At 42.6% G+C, this 20,245-nt stretch overlaps 1 protein-coding gene and 1 pseudogene across 1 annotated transcript in view; one reads left to right on the top strand and one right to left on the bottom strand.

The window, feature by feature from the left end:
• Positions 1–20,245, bottom strand: part of DNAH8 (dynein axonemal heavy chain 8) — a 13,985,216-nt gene that overhangs the window by 6,642,233 nt on the left and 7,322,738 nt on the right. The window lies entirely within an intron of this gene.
• Positions 18,572–19,292, top strand: LOC146813762 (UNC93-like protein MFSD11 pseudogene; annotated as a pseudogene).

A 20,245-nucleotide genomic window follows, 5' to 3' on the forward strand; every position in this document is an offset into this window, starting at 1 on the left:
ATGCTTTTTTTCCTAGGGCAGACAATGTGGGCGGGTACAACTGGCAACACATTAGCAATTTCTTTGCTTCGTTTTAGCGCCTCATAAACAAGAGACGCAAATGCGTTAGCCTGGCCCCATGTCATCGCACCTCTTCCTTCTTGGTCATGCTTCGTTACTTTGCATCTTAGCGCTACAAGATAAGTGTGCATCTTGCTGGCGCCATGTGATGACACCTCTTCTTCTTTCCTCACTACCTTACCTCACAAGTACAAAATGAGGACACCTCAAAATGGTGGCATGTTTTTACATTGCTTAGTTTTTATGATACCCACCAAAACAGTCTAATATCTACACGCGACAGTTGCAGTATAAATAATAGCACTTGTTCGCGCGTACAACTCAATGCACATTAACATAGTATTTTTTTAAACAACTTTTATTTATGCTCATAAGATTTTATTAATCTTTTCCTGTCAGCTCTTTGGTGTATTTGTACAATTTTAACGCACATAGCATTTTTACGGCTGGCACTATATGCTTACATCTATTCATTCCTTGCTCAACATGTCGCACACACAAATTGCCCACTTGCTACAGTGGTTCACAAGATAAAATATATGCATGTGTGTGGATGGCTGTATGTTGCCACGCTTTTTCGAGTTCTTCTAAACAGCAAAAAGTCTAGTATGCACCCGCACGCGTATAAGTTTTATCAATGCATGTTGTTTGTTGTTAAACAAATGCAAAATATATGCATGCCATGGTGGTACTTTTAAAATTTATTGCATTTATAGAACATTTCGAATATTGTTTGCCCAGCTCAATTAATGTACTCTTTGCTGATGCCTCTTTGTGATAGTAAAATAGTAGCACTTGTGCTTGCGTACCAGCTGTGGCGAATGCATTAAAACGATGTTAGCCGATGTGCACGCGTATTAGTCGTGTCGTGTGAATATGCCTTTCGCCTTCTTGCTTGGTGCAGCATAAAACATTCATATATGTGACGCGTATTAGTGGGTTCCTGTGAATTTGCTTTTCGCTTCCTTGCTCAGTGTGCTTTTTTAATTAACAAACACCGCACATATGCATGCAACATTCTAAATATTAGCACTTCTGCGTGCGTGCCGGTTGTGGTGCACGCACTGACATGTTTTTCTTTTGAGGTTTTAGCCTTTACATATTCTTTTGCACCAGAAAAAAATTATTTTTTGTTGCTGGTTGTTTGTGGTGTCAGGCTTTTTTCCCTAGGGCAAACAATGTGGGCGCGTACAACTGGCCCCACAGTAGCAATTTCTTTGCTTCGTTTTAGCACCTAATAAAAAAGAGACGCACATACTTTAAGCTGGCGCCATAGCATCGCACCTCTTCTTCCTTGCTCATGCTTCGTTGCTTAGCATCTTAGAGCCAGGAGACAAGTGTGAGTCTTGCTGGCGCCATGTGATGACACCTCTTCTTCTTTGCTCAGTACCTTACGTCACAAGTACAAAATAAGGACGCCTCTAAATGGTGCCACATATTTACATTGCTTACTTTTTAGTATAACCACCAAAACAAGTTAATATCTACACGCGACAGTTGCAGTATAAATAATAGCACTTGTGTGCGCGTACAAGTCAATGCACGTTAACATAACGTTTTTTTTAACACCTTTTATTAATGCTTATGCGATTTTTGTTATCTTTTTCTGTCAGCTCTTTGGTAGGTTTATACAATTTAACATATATAGCAGTTTTGTGGCTGGCATTATATGCTTACATCTGTTCATTCCTTGCTCAACATCTCGCACACACAAATTACCCACGTGCTACAGTGGTTCACAAGATAAATTATATGCATGTGTGTACATGGCGGTATGTTGGCGTGCTTTTTCGTGTTCTTCTAAACACCAGAAATTCTGATATGCACGCGCAAGCGTATAAGTTTTGTCGATGCTTGTTCTTTGTCGTTAAACAAAGTGCAAAATATATGCATGCCATAGTTGTACTTTAAAAATTAATAGCATTTATACATGCGTATCTGTTGTGGCACACGCATTAATACAATGTTTTGCTTTTTGGGTTTGCACTTGTCGATATCTTTTCGTGCGTACCTAATTTACTCGATATGGCTGCTTAGAATTTAATATGCGAACACATTTTCCAACTACACTATTTTTGGAAGCAAATATTATTAGTACTACTATTTACAAATCATATAAATACTCTTGTTGTAGTATTTATCCAAGGGCAGACAATTTGCACGCGTGTAATTTTATTATTACATACGCCATCTAATATGCCAACACTAACAAACCAAAAACCAACATATTTACGTACGCATTGCACTGTATAAAGAAGAACACTATTAACATAGCTCTTTAGCTCCCCCTTGTGTCTAATACCTTATTATTTTCCTCAAACAACTTTTTTTAAAAGCTACCACATGCTCTATAGCCATCTTCCGTTACCTGCTAGAAGCAGTTTGTTATATTCGTATATCACACGATACACTTTACTTCATCCTTTAACACCTTTTATACAACTTGCAGACATACAACAGGCGAGCATACAAAACGTTTTTTGGGCCCCGCCAAATTTGGAGTTCCATCGTATTTACAATACATTAATCACAAACACTTTTTTGCTAAAACTTTTACTCACTTACATTTTTAATACTTATTGCTGAAGATTCACTGTCACTATCTTTCTATTTAGTCATTTTCTAATAAAAAATTATTAATGCCACTACTTACTAATGCTACACAGCTATACGCAAGAAGTACTATACACATAATGCTATCTGGCATTTTCTCCTTCAGATTCCTTAGCTTTTATATGTACTTTCATAGCAACACATATAGTGTATACATATTTATAAGTACTACATCTAAACATTTCTAACAATATAGCATACTGCTTTACAGCGTATTGTATCTTAAGCTGTGTTAAATGTCTGCTACACAAATGCTTGCCTCTAACTTACCCTACAATTTAAAGTAGCATACAGTTACACTGCTTAAATATACCAAATAGCTATATTTATACTACATAAATTACAAATAGCCTATTATTGCTGCAAACGTGCGGTATTACATTGCTTTCGAATCACACTTTTTTGCATTTTTTTATAGCTCTATTGCAAAGATTTAACTCTTACATTTTTAAACTTAAACATGACGGGTAATGGCTTCATTTTTCAAATTGTTCACATTTAATGGAAACGCCTTGCCATACAATAACAATTTACGCTTTTTTCTTTTTTACTTAGGCTGCAACAAATATTTTTGTTGTATTGCGTCTCACACCAACACAAACAAATACGTTTTGCTACAAAACACTTTTTTATCCTATACACATTAAGCGTTAACCTTCCAAAATTTCTCTTTTTGTACATTCTACAAATACACCTAACCTAATTTGTCTGTTTAAGCACATTTATTTACATTAAGGTTTCCCACGCTATAACAACACTTAGCCATTTTCACACTATCGCCATGCATTTTCCATGCCACATGTGTTTTATTATTTTATTACTCCTAAAGATCGCTATCTTTGCCCTTAGTCCTCTGCTTAACACTGATGCAGTAAACATTCGCAAACTTTCTCAGTGACACTGACCTATACATCGTTGGAGCCCTACATCTCCCTCTCGAGAACTTATTAGAAACAAGTTAGTTTTATTAAATACATTTTTTATCATGCTTACCTTATGTTGCGTTACCGTCAATACAACATATATTGCCTATGTTTGCTCCTTTATTAGAAGCTTCTATCCCACGTATTTTATACGCTTTTCCTACCTCTTATCGCGCTCGAATTACATTAGTTTTTCTTTATTAGAACAACACTTCATATCCTATAGTTAGTACGCGCAATATGCTAACTCGGCTACTGCTTGTATTACGAGTTGTTTTTCAAAACAAGAATGCGCTTTTTTGCTTCCTTTATGTACACAGTCTACAAACACTTGAAATCTTTCCATCGGAAACAATTTTTGAAAGAGATTTCCGAAGCGCTGCCCATGGAAACTACAACTTGTTAAAAACAGCGGCGAGTACTCAAATATTTTACATGCGGAAACTTTAGTTTTTATCGTTGGACCGCTATTATGCTTTTTTTTATACAAGTATAATATAGATTACATGCTAAATGTAAAACTGCATTTTGCTACTCTTTAGTACAAACTGCAGCTCTCATTACAATATACCTATTTATGCATACTTGCAAACTTTTTGGTACCTGCTCGTAATATTGTGATTGCCATTACTTATATCTTAAATGTTTGCTTATAAGAGCACCCTTATCAATTATTTGCTACCTCCAGCCTCCTTATACTTGCTGCTTTCGCTCTTATGTTACTGCCCGGCAGCCCTTAAAGCACATTTAATATCGCGTACAGCTTTTGTGAGCACAATGCCCTATAGGTAATAACATACGTTTTCTTTATGCAATGTGTTTTCATATACACAATTTACTACGCTATTACTACCTTCCTCCCTACCTACTTGCTTTTTTTTCCGACGCATTGCCGCCTAGCAGCACTTAAAGTAAATGTAATAACACATGCTACATTTACAAATACATTTGCAAACCACAACAAAATACTTTTTATTTACACTAGCTTTGCTCCATACCACTAACCCTACCTTATTATAACAATCTCTCTCCCCACTTTCTTTAAACCCCCCCATTTATTTGTTCACTTTTCCTTTTTCATTTTCCGCGTACCCCACACGCAGCACTTTCTCAACTCACTACCTGGCAGCATTTAAAGCACATTTTATCTGCAGGCAACATTCACAAATACAATACATTACAGGTAACACAATGGGCCCGATTCACAGAACTAACTTAAGACAAAATCCTAAACTTACTACCATTTTGGTATTCACAGAAGGCACTTACTCATTTTGGTATTCACAGAAGGCACTTACTCATTTTGGTATTCACAGAAGGCACTTACTCATTTCGGTATTCACAGAAGTTAGGAGCCCTAATTTTAGGACTCCTAAATGCCTTCTGTGAATACCGAAAGTCTTAAAATTAGGATTTTTCTCAGTTTAGTAGTAATATAGTAAGGACTCCTAACTTTAGGACTCCTAAATGCCTTCTGTGAATACCGAAAGTCTAAAAATTAGGATTTTTCTCAATTTAGTAGTCCTAAGTCTAAATTTAGGACTACTAAATTGAGAAAAATCCTAATTTTAAGACTTTCGGTATTCACAGAAGGCATTTAGGAGTCCTAAAGTTAGGAGTCCTAACTATACTACTACTAAACTGAGAAAAATCCTGATTTTAAGGTTTTTGGTATTCACAGAAGGCATTTAGGAGTCCTAAAGTTAGGAGTCCTAAACTTAGGACTACTAAATTGAGCAAAATCCTAATTTTAAGACTTTCGGTATTCACAGAAGGCATTTAGGAGTCCTAAAGTTAGGAGTCCTAACTATACTACTACTAAACTGAGAAAAATCCTAATTTTAAGACTTTCGGTATTCACAGAAGGCATTTAGGAGTCCTAAAGTTAGGACTCCTAACTTCTGTGAATACCGAAATGAGTAAGTGCCTTCTGTGAATACCAAAATGGTAGTAAGTTTAGGATTTTGTCTTAAGTTAGTTCTGTGAATCGGGCCCAATATGTTTTATTTATGTAATATATTCTTTACAGAAACTATTCCAACACGCTATTTCCTACATGTTGCGCTCAGCAGTACTTAAAGCAAACGTTATAGTGCATGCTGCAATATTAAAAACAATGCGAAAGGCACACCTGAATGCAATTTATTCAGCACATACTTTCTGCATTTCAGCAACCCTACCTTATTATGTTATGTTATGTTAAATTGGATTTGTTGAGCGCTTAATACCGAAAAGGTCTCTAAGCGCTGTAGAGGAAGAGTAGCATAGAAACCTAGCAGTTCACTTGATCGCTAAATTAAGCCCCAGGCTTCCACAAACAGAATGGTTTTCAGTTGTTTCCTAAAAGGGAGGAGGCGATCTTCAGCTCGCAGTTGACTGGGAAGCTTGTTCCAGAGAGTGGGAATTACGGAGGAGAATGCTCTCCCTCCTTTGGAGACATAGTTGAAGCTGGGACAGTATAGCAGACTCCCTGTAGAGGACCTGAGTACACGTCCAGGTACGTATTTTGTGAGGCGCTGTTTGATGTAGGAGGGAGCTTGGCCATAGATGGCTTTATAGGCGATGCACAGGCCCTTGAATTTAGCCCTTTGTTTCACCGGAAGCCAGTGAAGGCGTTGGAGGAGAGTCGAGGCTGGAGTGTGTCTCGGTAATTTGAAAATGAGCCTGGCGGCATCATTCATTGCTATCTGCAGTCTTCTAACCAAGAAGTCAGGAAGGCCAATGTACAGGGAGTTGGCGTAATCGAGCCGGGCCAAGATAATGGCTGAAACAATGGTTCTCATGGTAGAAAATGAGAGAATGGGGGACAGTCTCCTTAGCAGTCGGAGAAGTCCCACACAGGTGCCAAAGACCATGGAAACTTGGTTGGCCAGGGTGAGCTTGTCATCTATTTTGATGCCCAGGCTTTTGACTACCGGGATCGGGACAGGGGCCTCACCCAGCTCCTGGGGCCAGTACCGGGAGTTCCACGGATTGTGGTCATCTGATAGTGCCAGGACTTCGGTTTTATCAGGGTTGATTTTCAATGAATTTGCCATCATCCAGTTAACCGTAAAGCTTAGAATCTCTTTTGCTCTGGCTTGTGCATGGGGGGAGTTCTCGATGTGGAGAATGAGCTGTGTATCATCTGCATAATTAAAAATCTGGCAGTCCATATCCGATAAGGTCTTGATTAAAGGACTGAGGTATACGTTGAACAGAAGAGGTGAGAGTGCGGACCCTTGCGGGACTCCACAGGTAATAGGGCCCTTCTCTGAGACCCACTCGCCCATCTGAATTCTTTGGGTGCGATCTGTCAGAAAGGAGGCGACCCATTGTAGGGCAGGTCCCACCACTCCCAGAGAGCGTAATCTTTCCAGCAGAGTGACATGGTTGACCGTGTCGAAAGCTGCCGACAGGTCAAGAAGGATCAATACGCAAGGCTTCTTCTTGTCAGCATTTAATCTAATGTCGTCGAGAACCGATAGCATTACCAGTTCGGTGCTATGGTGTGCCCGAAAGCCTGCTTGCCTATCCCCCAGAAGATGGTGATCTTCAAAGAATCTAGAAAGATTCTGCAGCACGTGCTGTTCGAGTATTTTGGCGAGGAAGGGGAGTTGGGAAATGGGGCGGTAGTTCTTCATATTGGATATATCAGCGCCGGGTTTTTTTAGGAGGGGGCAATTCTAGCTTCCTTGAAGCTGTTAGGAACCGTCCCTAAGCGTAGGGAGGCATTGAGAAGGGCCAGGATGTCATGCTCGATTTCTGGGAATGCAAGATTAAAAATCCTAGGCGGGCAGGGGTCGGCTGGAGACCCAGATTTGGTCTTTTTGGCCAGGTCTTGGAGGGCCTCTATTCCCAAGAGTGGGAAGGAGGAAAGGGGCTCGGCCATCCTGACCTGTGAGTCATCCACTACCTTGGGTAAAGGTGTGCAGGGAGAAGTGCCAATCTCCATCAGGATGTCCTGAATTTTCTTTGAAAAGTATGTGAGGAAGTTATTACATTGTTCCTTGCTGGGTGGGGTGGTCTGTGATTGTTTTTGACTTAGTTCCTTCAGGATTCTAAACGTTTCTTTTTGTTTATTTGGGGCAGACAGGATTCTGTTTTCACAGAAAATTGCCTTGCTACGTAGCAGTGCTTTTTTATATGAGGCTAGTTCTCTTCTGTAGTCTGCCAGTGCCTGAGGGTTATAGTGTTTCCGCCATAGTCGTTCATGCTGGCGTAGGACTCGTTTGGAAGTCCTAAGTTCTTCCGAGAACCACAGGGCCCCTTTGCCTTTAATGCAGAATTTAACTTTCTTTTCCGGGGCCACTGTGTTAATTGCAGCAGAAAGTCGATCGGAGAAGGCAGCAACCCCCCCTTCTAGATCAACCTCAGATTCTGAATCCGCTGACGCCCATTTAATGGGAGGGAGATTGCGGAGGACGTTTAGCAGCGTCTGGCCTTCTATTTTGGACCAGGTGCGCACAAGCTTCCAAGTCGCAGTGGGAGGCCTTGTGTGTTCTGTAAGGGGAAGTATCAAATGAATACAGGAGTGGTCAGACCAAGGGCATGGGACGACTTCTTTAAGTAATAAGGAGGGGATGGTGGACCAGACCAGGTCCAGGATGTGTCCCTGCACATGAGTAGGAATGGTAATTAATTGGGAGAGACCGAGCTCGGTTAGAGTCTCTTCTAATTGACGGGCCTGAGCCTCCCTGGGTTGTTGATCCCAATGGAAATTAAAATCTCCCATTACCAGGAGGTGTTGGAAACGTGAACGGAGGTTGGTGATAGATTCGATAAAAAGGTTGGTAAAGTTGGGGGGGCATTTCGGGGGGCGGTAGAGCATAGAAATCGTGATGCTCGAGGAGTGAAGACAGACCTTAATGGTCAGCATGTCAGCCCCTGCCAGAGTTTCACCAGACACTTTCTCTATCCTTAAGTGTTTTTTAAAAAGGAACGCTACCCCTCCACCTCTTTTACCGGTGGGGCGATTGTGCCAGAATATGTCATAACCATCTGGGAGCGCCGCCAGTGTAGTGGGTCCCGAATCTTCATCCAACCAAGTTTCCGGCAAGGCCAGGATGTCTGGGGCCTCGTTTTGTAGAAACGTGAAAATTTCTATGGCGTGTTTTTGGAGGGAGCGTGTATTCAGGACCATTACTTTCAGTGCTTGAGGCGCCGAAGTGGGGGCGGTCTGGGCTATATACTACCTCTATCCCTGCTACCCTTATCCCCCGCAGTTTTCCCTTTCTTACTCTACGTACTCAACAGGCAGCAGTCTCAGAATTTACCGCTCATACATAACGCATTTATATTTACCCATAATCTCTTACTATCTGCCTATAACCTTTATTTGCTAAATATAGTTTGGGGAAACTTACTATTTACTATACCTTTACAAACATCTCACTTAAAACTGCTGCACTACCTCCACCGCGCACACAATATCTTAATGCGCACTACCACGCCATTATGCACGCGCACTGCGTTATCAGCAACACTCCAACAATTGAGAATATGCGCGCGAACGTCTACCACAAAATAGCCGTCTATTTCTATTTGCAGAGCACGCACATACTATCGTTAATCCACCTATATCACACACAAACAATACGCACATATCGCTATAATGCAGTAGATATGGCAATTTAGGTTGCGCGCACTACATTACATGTATAATACTAAAATATGCGTCCCAAAACGTTTCATTTCGGATTGTGTTAACTTACGCTAAGGCGTATCAAACGTTTTTGCTACCACCCACCTTGTCATTCTCCCACACGTCATCACCTCATGACACTCGCATTGCCAACATCTCGTAATCCAACTCACAAGCATGTTTAAAACCACAGCGTGAATCCGTTTTTTACTTTTACCCTCTCAAACCCAAACTTTACACTTACCCGCAGTACATAAAATATCTTTCTTGTATACAATGTTTACCATACTTCCTACAATAAACACATTGCTAACACCAACACTAAAAAACAATACAGTTTTATCGTATTCGCAATTACTAACAAAAAACAACATTGCAATTCACACGTTTGCAACTTTTTTTATGCTAAAACATATTTATTTAATAAATATACTTCGGGTAAACTTACTTTTCTTTTACTTTCGCAAACAGCTCGCTTAAAGCTGCTACACTACCTCCACCGTGCACAAAATATCTTAATGCACACTAACACGCCATTATGCACTCACACAGTGTCGTCAGCAACACTCCGACAACAGCAGATGTGCACACGAACATCTACCACATAATAGCACGTCTATTTCTATTTGCGGAGCACCCGCACACTATAGTTAATTCCACTATAGCACACACAAACAATACGCACATAATGCTATACTCATATCACAAACAAATATCTACTGCTAAAAGTACAAATATAAAACATGGCCGTACAGCAGCGCTTAAGGCAAACATAAAAGGCATGCTGCATTCACAAATACATTGCGTAAAGTATAACAAAATGCATTATATTTATACCACATTTACTCCATTTTACCAACTCGGCCTTATTATATGCTATCTCTCTACCCCTTTTCCGCCACTTTCTCTCTACTTCCTTCTTTTCTTTTTCTACATACCTAATAGACAACACTTTTACAACTTGCTAACCAACAGCACTTAAAGCACACTTTGTACCGTGTACAGCATTCTCAAACACAATGCAATAAAAGCAATAAAATAAGTTTCTTTTTTGTCATATGTCCTTCATATAAATTATTCCAACACTATATTTTCAGCATGTTGCCACTTAACACTACTTTGGCAAAGATTATAGCACATGCTGCAATCTAAAATACAATCTTCTACGCACAGCAAAATACATTTTATTCATGCCATTTACTGCATCTCAGCAAACTTAATTTATTATATACTGCCTCTGCTCCTACCTTTCCTCCCCTACTTCCTTCCTTTCTTTCTCCATGTACTCAACAAGCGGCATTCTCACAATTTATTACTCATGCACAACAAACTTATATTTACACATAACCTTTCAATGTCTTTCTATAATTAACTATATATACTTACTTTTGCTTGCCCCTTACGCTCTCCACGTCCACGCCTATCAACTCCTAAACCACATTTTAAACGCGTACAGCTTTTGCGCACACAAGACCTTATACACAATATAAGACATTTTAATTATTAAATATTCTTTCACGTAAACATTTTTACCGCGCTATTTACAGCCTCCCTCCCTACTTACTTAATTAGTTTCTTCTTCACATTGACGCCTAACACGCTCAAAACTAATGCCATAACATATGTTACATTCCAAATAGACTGCGCTAAACACAACTAAATACGTTTGTTTATACCACATTACCTTTATACCTCTAACCCTACCTTATTATGTTATCTCTCTCCCCATTTCTTTCCCCCACCCCATACACTTTCTTCTTTTCCTTTTCCGTGTACCCAACAGGCGGCACTTTCTTACCTTAATGGCCGGCAGCATTTATGTAACATTGCGTATGCCTTTTGTTTCCCTTTGTATTTCTTACTGTATGCACAATACTCCTTTTGTGCACACAATACTTTTCAATAAAGTTTTGAGCGTATTCCAATTAGCAGGCAAAAAAAATGCTCATGTATGTGCTGCTTTACAAGTTTTTTTTACAATATTGCCTATGCCTTCTGTTTCCCTTCCTATTTCTTACTGTATGCACTATACTCCTTTTGTGCACACAATACTTTTCAATAATGTTTTGCGCGTATTACAATTAGCAGGCAAAAAGGAAGACGCTCATGTATGTGCTGCTTTAAAAGTATTAATTAAAAGCAATGTATTTTCCTGGTGAAATGTTCACTTCACAAACGCCCTTAACGCAATTTCCTAATCTCCCCTCCCTACATACTTACTACTTATGCTATCCAGCACTTACAGCAAAATTTTAACCCCGTCGCTGCCAGGCCTTTTCCCCTCCTGTGCCACGACCTTTTTTGGCTATTTGGGGTAGTGCGCACTGAGGCCCCTGTAATTTTTTGACCACATAAGGTATCCACGCCAAATCTGCGTCCTTTTCTTCCAACATCATGGGAGTTCTGAAGGTACTCAGGGTTTGTGGATTCCCCTGGAGGGGTCACAGAAATTAGCCAAAATACAGCAAAATTCAGTTTTTGGGGCGGAGAATGAGAAAAACGGGCTGTAAATGAAAGCATCTGGGCTTTTCCCTGCAAATGTTATCAAAAAAGGGTTTGTGGGGCTGAAATCACCATTTTCCCATCTTTTAGGGGATACCAGACTTTTGTCAGAAACCCAACATTTTTTTACACAGTTTTGGCATTTTTCTGGGACATAGCCTATTTTTGCTATTTTTGTGCTTTCAACCTCCTTCCAGTTAATGGTAGAAATGGGTACGAAAGCAATAATATATCCTGGAAAGCTATACATTTTAGAGAAGTAGACAATTATGAATTCAGCAAGGGGTCATTTGTGTAGATCCATCAAGGTTTCTTTATAGAAACTAACAGTTAAATATAGGATAAATTGAAAATTTGTTGAAAAAAAGCGCCTTTTGTGTCAACGTTTTCACCTGTAACTTCTTCTAATTTTTACAGCTCTTTGAGAGCAATATACCGTTACATCCGCTGGACATTACTGGTTGTGGGGATATATAGGACTTGTAGGTTCACCAAGAACCCGACGAACCCAGAGCCAAAAACTGAGCAGTAACTTGCAATGGTTTTTAATTATGTACCGGGTATATAGTAATTATTCTGTAAAAATGTGTACATGGAAAAATCGGTACGAAAGAAACCTATGTATTTCTGAAATGGGAACAAATTATAGAGTTTAGAAACAGTAGATATTTGCACCTTTCCGAAATTGGGAATACTCATACTAGCATGAGAATTATCAGTCATTTTTTAGAATGACTTCTTTTTTACACAATGTCTTTCATTTGGAAGGCAGAAATGCATCAAAAGTCAATAGGTAATAACAGTTCCTTTACAAATCTGAATTACCCTAAGTCTCCCGATAAAAATGGTACCTCACTTGTAGGGGTAGGCATAGTGCCCACGACAGGAAATGGCTCAAAACCCAACGTGAACACACCACATTTTCACAATGCGAAATTACCCTTTTTTAGCAAAGTGCCTAGCTATAGTTTTTTAACCCTAGCTCTGCCGGCACCTAGGGAAACCTAGCAAACCTATACATTTTTGAAAACTAGACACCCAGGGAAATCCAGGATGGGGTGAGTTGACTGCTTCCCACTAGGTTCTGTTACCCAGAATCCCTTGCAAACCTAAAAAATTGCCAAAAAACCCACTTTTCCCCACATTTCTCTGGTGGAAAGTTCTGGAATCTGAGTGGATCCACAAATTTCCACCCACCCAGTGTTCCCCAAAGTCTTCAGAGAAAAATGGTACCTCACTTGTGTGGGTCAGCCCAGTGCCCGCGACAGGAAATGGCGCAAAACGTAAGGTGGACACACCTCAATTTCGTAGAAAAAAATGACCCTTTTTTGGCAAAGTGCCTAGCTGTAGTTTTTGAACCATAGCTCTGCCGGCACCTAGGGAAACCTAGCAAACCTATACATTTTTGAAAACTAGACACCCAGGGGAATCCAGGATGTGGTGACTTGACTGCCTCCCACCAGGTTCTGTTACCCAGAATCCCTTGCAAACCTAAAACATTGCCAAAAAAACGCATTTCCCCCACATTTCTCTGGTGGAAAGTTCTGGAATCTGCTTGGATACACAAATTTCCACCCACCCCTCGTTCCCCAACGTCTTCCGAGAAAAATGGTACCTCACTTGTGTGGGTCAGCCTAGTGCCCGCGACAGGAAAAGGCGCAAAACGCATTGTGGCACACCTCAATTTCGCAGTGAAAAATGAACCTTTTTGGCAAAGTGCCTAGCTGTAGTTTTTGAACCCTAGCTCTGCCGGCACCTAGGGAAACCTGCCAAACCCAAACATTTCTGAAATGTGTGGTTTTGATAGGTTCCCCTAGGTGGCCACCGAGCACCGGGCCAAAAACCCAAGTGACCCCCCTTGCAAAACCCGGTCGTTTTGAGATAGGCAAATTTCATGTCGCCTCACTACGTTTTGGGCCCTTGCCTGTCGCGGGTACATGGGCCTCCCACACGAGTGAGGCACCGTTTTTATCGGAAGACCCGGGGGAACGCTGGGTGGTAGGAAATTTGTGTCAGCCCGGTGATGCCACAACTTTCCCCCACAAAAAAGTGTGAAAAAGGTGATTTTTCAGCTAAATTTGACGTTTGCAGGGCATTCTGGGTAAGGAAACGTTGGGGGATCCTCGCAAACCATACCTCCCTGGAATCCCCCGTGTGTCTAGTTTTCAGAAATGTGTGGGTTTGGTAGGTACCCCTAGGTGGCCACCGAGCACCGGGCCAAAAACCCAGGTGACCCCCCTTGCAAAACCAGGTCGTTATGAGGTAGGCAATTTTCATGTCGCCTCACTACGTTGTGGGCCCTTGCCTGTCGCGGGTACTTGAGCCTCCCACACGAGTGAGGCACCGTTTTTATCAGGAGACCCGTGGGAACGCTGGGTGGTAGGAAATTTGTGCCAGTCCAGTGATGCCACAACTTTCCCACATGAAAATGTGTGAAAAAGGTGATTTCTTCAGCTATATTTGAGGTTTGCAGGGCATTCTGGGTAAGGAAACGTTGGGGAATCCACGCAAGCCATACCTCCCTGGAATCCCCCGGGTGTCTAGTTTTCAGAAATGTGTGGGTTTGATAGGTTCCCCTAGGTGGCCACCGGGCCAAAAACCCAAGTGACCCCCCTTGCAAAACCCGGTCGTTTTGAGATAGGCAAATTTCATGTCGCCTCACTACGTTTTGGGCCCTTGACCTGTCGCGGGTACATGGGCCTCCCACACGAGTGAGGCACCGTTTTTATCGGGAGACCCGGGGGAACGCTGGGTGGTAGGAAATTTGTGTCAGCCCGGTGATGCCACAACTTTCCCCCACAAAAAAGTGTGAAAAAGGTGATTTTTCAGCTAAATTTGACGTTTGCAGGGCATTCTGGGTAAGGAAACGTTGGGGGTTCCTCGCAAACCATACCTCCCTGGAATCCCCCGGGTGTCTAGTTTTCAGAAATGTGTGGGTTTGGTAGGTACCCCTAGGTGGCCACCGAGCACTGGACCAAAAACCCAAGTGACCCCCCTTGCAAAACCAGGTCGTTTTGAGATAGGCAAATTTCATGTCGCCTCACTGCGTTGTGGGCCCTTGCCTGTCGCGGGTACATGGGCCTACCACACGAGTGAGGCACCGTTTTTATCGGGAGACCCGGGGGAATGCTGGGTGGTAGGAAATTTGTGTCAGCCCGTTGATGCCACAACTTTCCACCACAAAAAAGTGTGAAAAAGGGGATTTTTCAGCTAAATTTGACGTTTGCAGGGCATTCTGGGTAAGGAAACGTTGGGGGATCCACGCAAACCATACCTCCCTGGAATCCCCCGGGTGTCTAGTTTCCAGAAATGTGTGGGTTTGGTAGGTTTCCCTAGATGGCCGCCAAGACCGGGGCCAAAAACTCATGTGACCCCCTTTGCAAAACCAGGTTGTTTTGTGATAGGTAATTTTGATGTCTCCTCAATAGGTTTTGGGCCCTTGTCTGACGCGGGCACTAGGCCTACCCACGCAAGTGAGGTACCATTTTTCTCTGAAGACTTTGGGGAACGCAGGGTGGGTGGAATTTTGTGGACCCACGCAGATTCTAGAACTTTCCACCACAGAAATGTGAGGAAAATGTGTTATTTTGGACACAATATTAGGTTTGCAATGGATTCTGGGTAACAGAACCTGGTGAGAGCCAGTGAAGTCACCCCATCCTGGATTCCTCTCGGTGTCTAGTTTTCAAAAAAGTACAGGTTTGCTAGGTTTGCCTACGTGCCAACTGCGCTAGGGCCCAAAATCCACAGGTATGCACATTGGTAAAAATAATTCGGAGCCCAGTGGGCTTTCTGCCGCCCTGGGGGGGGAATCGGGGAAGGGGGTTTCATCCCGATATGCCCCTAAAGGGTCAGAAAGACTGTGGCTATTTTTTGTGGGGGTGGGGGCATTGGTATGACCATTTTGGGCAGCCCCCACCCCCACGCATAAAAAAAGCCTGCGTACTCGCTGGCGTCTAGTGGGCTTTCTGCCCCCCAAGGGGGCAGATCAGGGGCCACTGCCACCATCTGCCCTCCTGGGGGGGCAGAAAGACTGGAATTTCTCTGGGGGTGGGGTGGGGTATTGTCATGCCCATTTTGGGGAGCCCCTACAACTACACTAATAAAACAAAAAAATCCATGGTTTCTAGTGGGCATTCTGCGCCCCCAGGGGGGGCCAGATTGGGGGCAACAGCTCCCATCTGCCTCCTGGGGGGCAGAAAGGCTGTAATGGTGGTGGGTGGGTGGGGGCATTGGCGTGCCCATTTCGGTCAGCCCCCAACCTAAAAAAACCTGAAAAGAAATCCCTGGTGTATAGTGGGCTTTCTGCCCCCCCGAAGGGGCAGATTAGGGGCCTATGCCCCTTCTGCCCCCGGGGGGGGGGGCAGAAAGACTGTGATAATTGGGGGGTGGGGTGGGGGCATGGGCCTGCCCGTTTTGGGCAGCCCCCACCCCTATTTTTATTTTTGTAAAAAATTCCCTGGCTTTTTGCCCCCCAGGGGGGGCAGATTGAGGGCTACTGCCCCCATCTGCCCCCCAGGGAGGGCAAAAAGACTAAATTATGGCAAAATTATTTAGGGGGAGCAAAGGCCCTTGCCCAAGGGGCTGCTCCCCCCTCCCTGGTATCTAGTGGGTGGATCCCTGCTTGGGGATCGCCCTCCTGTGGTGATCCCCAAGCAGGGATCCACTGGGGAGGGGTACCATTAGAAAGGGAAGATTCTCCCCTTTCCAACGATACCTCTGCCGTCTTTCTACGTGCTCAGGGGGCTGAGATAGCCCCCTGAGCACGTAGAAAGTGAAACTGAAATGAGCCTCTTGGCTCATTTCAGTTTCACTTTCACTGCAATGACGTCGGCGCCGATCGTCATTACAGTGAAAGGGGGGGGGGGGCCTCGGGAGCTGGGGAAGCTCTTCCCCAGCTCCCGAAGCTATTTTGAATGAAAGGGAATGCCTCTGGTGCCCGCACCAGAGGGATTCCCCAGGGAATGCCTCATGACGAGCTGGACTTGTCATGGGCACAGCGCGACTGTGCTCCATGACGAGTCCAGCTCTTCATGGGCATAGAAGGGGTTAAACAAATACTACATTTGTAAATAGAATATGATAGTAACAACAACATGCATTTTATTTATAGTATGTTTTCTTCATACAAACAATATAAACCTATTAGTTGCAAACCTCTCTTCTCTTTCCCACTTGTTTCTTTTTCTCTACAAGCTGCCACCCAACACCACTTAACGCAAAAATACAATACATTTTATTTATGTTATGTTTTTTTGCAAAACCAATCCTTGACATTTTTATACTAACCCAGCCCCTTACCTCACTTGCCTTTTCTCTCTCCACATTACCTAATTCCTAACCATTATTTACTATTCTCCTCCTTCTCGCCCACTTGTCCTTTCTCTGTCCACTTCACTTAGTAGGAGCACTTCAAACATTTCATAGCATATACTGCATTTCCAAATACAATATGCTACGCACAATAAAATACAATTTATTTACAATATGTTTGCTCCGTATAAAGCAACCTTAACTTATTATTTATTACCTGCCTCCCCCAACTACTACCCACTTTCACTTTACACTTTACCTCCCAACAGCATACTCGTAACTTATTATTCATAAATAACACAATTACATATGTGCATACCCCTTAACTCTATATTCATAATTAAGTACATAAACCTCACGCACTATATTATTTTACATCTCTTAACCGTTTTACTTCTTGCACCTTTAATAAACATACACTACAAAAGTTGTCTATCACTGCAATGCTATCACGCATTAACGTACAAAAGTATACACAACAGTAACACGTACTACTATATATCACAACACTAAACAAGCACCTGAACATGCATTAAATATGCCAATTTAGGTTGCGCGCACTACATTACATGTATCAACAATACATGCGTCTCAAATAATTCACTTTCGTATCGTGTTAACTTGTTAAAACATTCCTAATGAGTTTTTCCTACTACCTATCGAACCTACCATTGTCCTTCTCACTTCCTCACCTAACAACACTTATATCACGAACAGCTCGTAATACATCTCACAAGTACGCTCAAAACCGCACCCCGCATACTTCGTTTAAATTTTAACCTCCCAAAGTTTACAGTTACTCATACACTTACCCGCAGTACATAAAATACATTTTCAAATACACTCTTTCTTATACTTCCCACAATTAACACATTACTAACACCAGCACTACACAACAACACAGTTTTACGGTATTAGCAATTACTCACATAACCCAACCTCGCAATTAGCACGTTTACAACCTTTTCCTGACTAAAAAACAGATATTTAATAAATATAGTCGAGGAAAAATTACGGTTTATTCTGCTTTCACAAACGTCTCGCCTACAACTGCCGGACTACATCAACCGCGCACGAAATATCTAATGCGCACTAACGCGCCATTATGCACGTGTACAACGTCGCCAGCAACACTCCCACAACAGGAAATATGCGCGCGAACGTCTACCACGTGATAGCCATCTATTTCTATTTCCGGAGCACGCGCAAACTATCATTAACCCCTTCAGTGCCCATGACGAGCTGGACTCGTCATGGGCCGCGGTGGCGCTGTGCCCATGACGAGTCCAGCTCGTCATAGACCCCGCCCGCTAATGCAACGGCCGGCACTGGGCGGGGAAAGGGGCGGGCACTGAAGGGGTTAATCCCCCTATATCATGCTGAAACAAAATGCGCATATTTCAATACTCGTATCACAACTAAAGTAAAAGTACAAATATAAACATTACGCTTTCTACAAGCCATACCGTAATTATTGCTTAGCATTTACAGTATTATACTCATCATGCTACACCTACAAGCTGTGCCACTACCCGCAGTGTGAGTGTACCTGTGCTGAGTAACATGGCCAAAGCTCTGGATACCTTCAAGAGATCTGTGAAACTGTTCATCACAAAAGAGATGCTACTTCTGAGTGTATCCATTGCCTACACAGGCCTGGAGCTGACCTACTACTCTGGTGTGTACGGTACCTGCATCCGTGCCACAAACAGATTTGGGGCTGATAAAAAGAGCCTCATCGGCCTCTCTGGCATCTTCATTGGCATTGGAAACATATTAGGTGGCGGGATCTTTGGGCTCCTGATGGGAAAGAGTACCCGTTTTGTCCGTAACCCAGTTGTGCTGCTGGGCCTGGTTGTGCACTTCCTGGCCTTCTATCTTATATTCTTTAATGTCCCTAATGATGCAGCGATATCGTCAAGCGCTTGGACTAAGAGCAGAGCTTACATGGAACCCAGGATATCCCTTGCACTGTTCTGCAGCTTCCTGTTGGGTCTCGGAGACAGCTGCTTCAATGTGCAGCTGCTCAGCATTTTAGGGTTCCTCTATTCTGAGGAAAGTGCTCCCGCTTTTGCTGTTTTCAAGTTTGTTCAGTCTATTAGTGTGGCTGTGGCCTTCTTCTATAGCAACTACCTGCTCCTACAGTGGCAGCTGCTCATCATGTGCTCTGTGGCTTCCTGGGCACCATCTCGTTCTTCGCAGTAGAGAGGAATGCTGCTGCCCTCTCTTCAGTGGATTACCCCTACAGCAGCATCTGAAGCTGGCGGCGGTGGTGGCATGAGCACAGACTCCTTCCTTTAATGTTCGTGGAAAGGACATATTTTAAATATTGTTGGACAAGGCGTTTATGGGGTGGAAGACAGGGCTGCATCTCTGCTTCTTAATCCCCATTCTGAGAAATAACTGTTAATCATGGATTGAAGTGGGATACCGACTACACGTTGGCAACAGGAATTAAAACTGGATGACCTCAGAGAGGAGGTTTTATTCATACTCTCAAAAAGTACATCAAGAGAAATAAGGCAGAAATAATCTAAATGCCTTTTCCATCAATGTCTGAAAGCAATAGCCTTTAAAAGAGACCGTTCTGTGCACAGGAAATGTCTACACATTGGCCTACAAAACTTGGACCAGCTGCCAAACTAGTTTTTTGTTTCAGCAGGTAGGAAGGTATTCATGTGTACATATTCACTGCTGATGGTTACTTAGTTGCTGGAGACACTTGTGTTTCATAGGCATTGTTCTCTGTGACTGCCTTACTGGACCTGCTCCATTTTGTTGTGTTTTCCTCTCCTAACTGCTGTTGTGGCAAATATGAGTTTTCATCTCTAGATTTGACTGTTCTGAAGATTGCATCTTCTGGTGTGCAGACAGTTTCAGAGGTGTTTAGGGGTGCAAATGATTTCTGTTAAACATGAGGCATTTAGGAGTGTAGGAGATCTTCAGTTGGGCCTACATAAAGTATGTGTATTGTTCTCTTGTACACACAAACCATTTCTACTGCGCAGTCCTATTTGGTGGTGCAAATATTTTAATCAAACTGGTTGTATATTAAGCCACTGGGCTTGGTATGCGAGTCTCGTTTGTATTGCAGAAAGTGCTTTTAATATAGAAATGACTTACTGTTCTTGCATAGTCCTCTAGGGGTGCTAAGCCACAGTACAGCAACAGTACTGTACAAAATAAGTAAAAAATAACCCACGTTAATAAA

Source organism: Triturus cristatus, chromosome 6 (genome assembly GCF_964204655.1).
Source record: "Triturus cristatus chromosome 6, aTriCri1.1, whole genome shotgun sequence".
In the NCBI taxonomy this organism is placed as follows: Eukaryota; Metazoa; Chordata; class Amphibia; order Caudata; family Salamandridae; genus Triturus; species Triturus cristatus.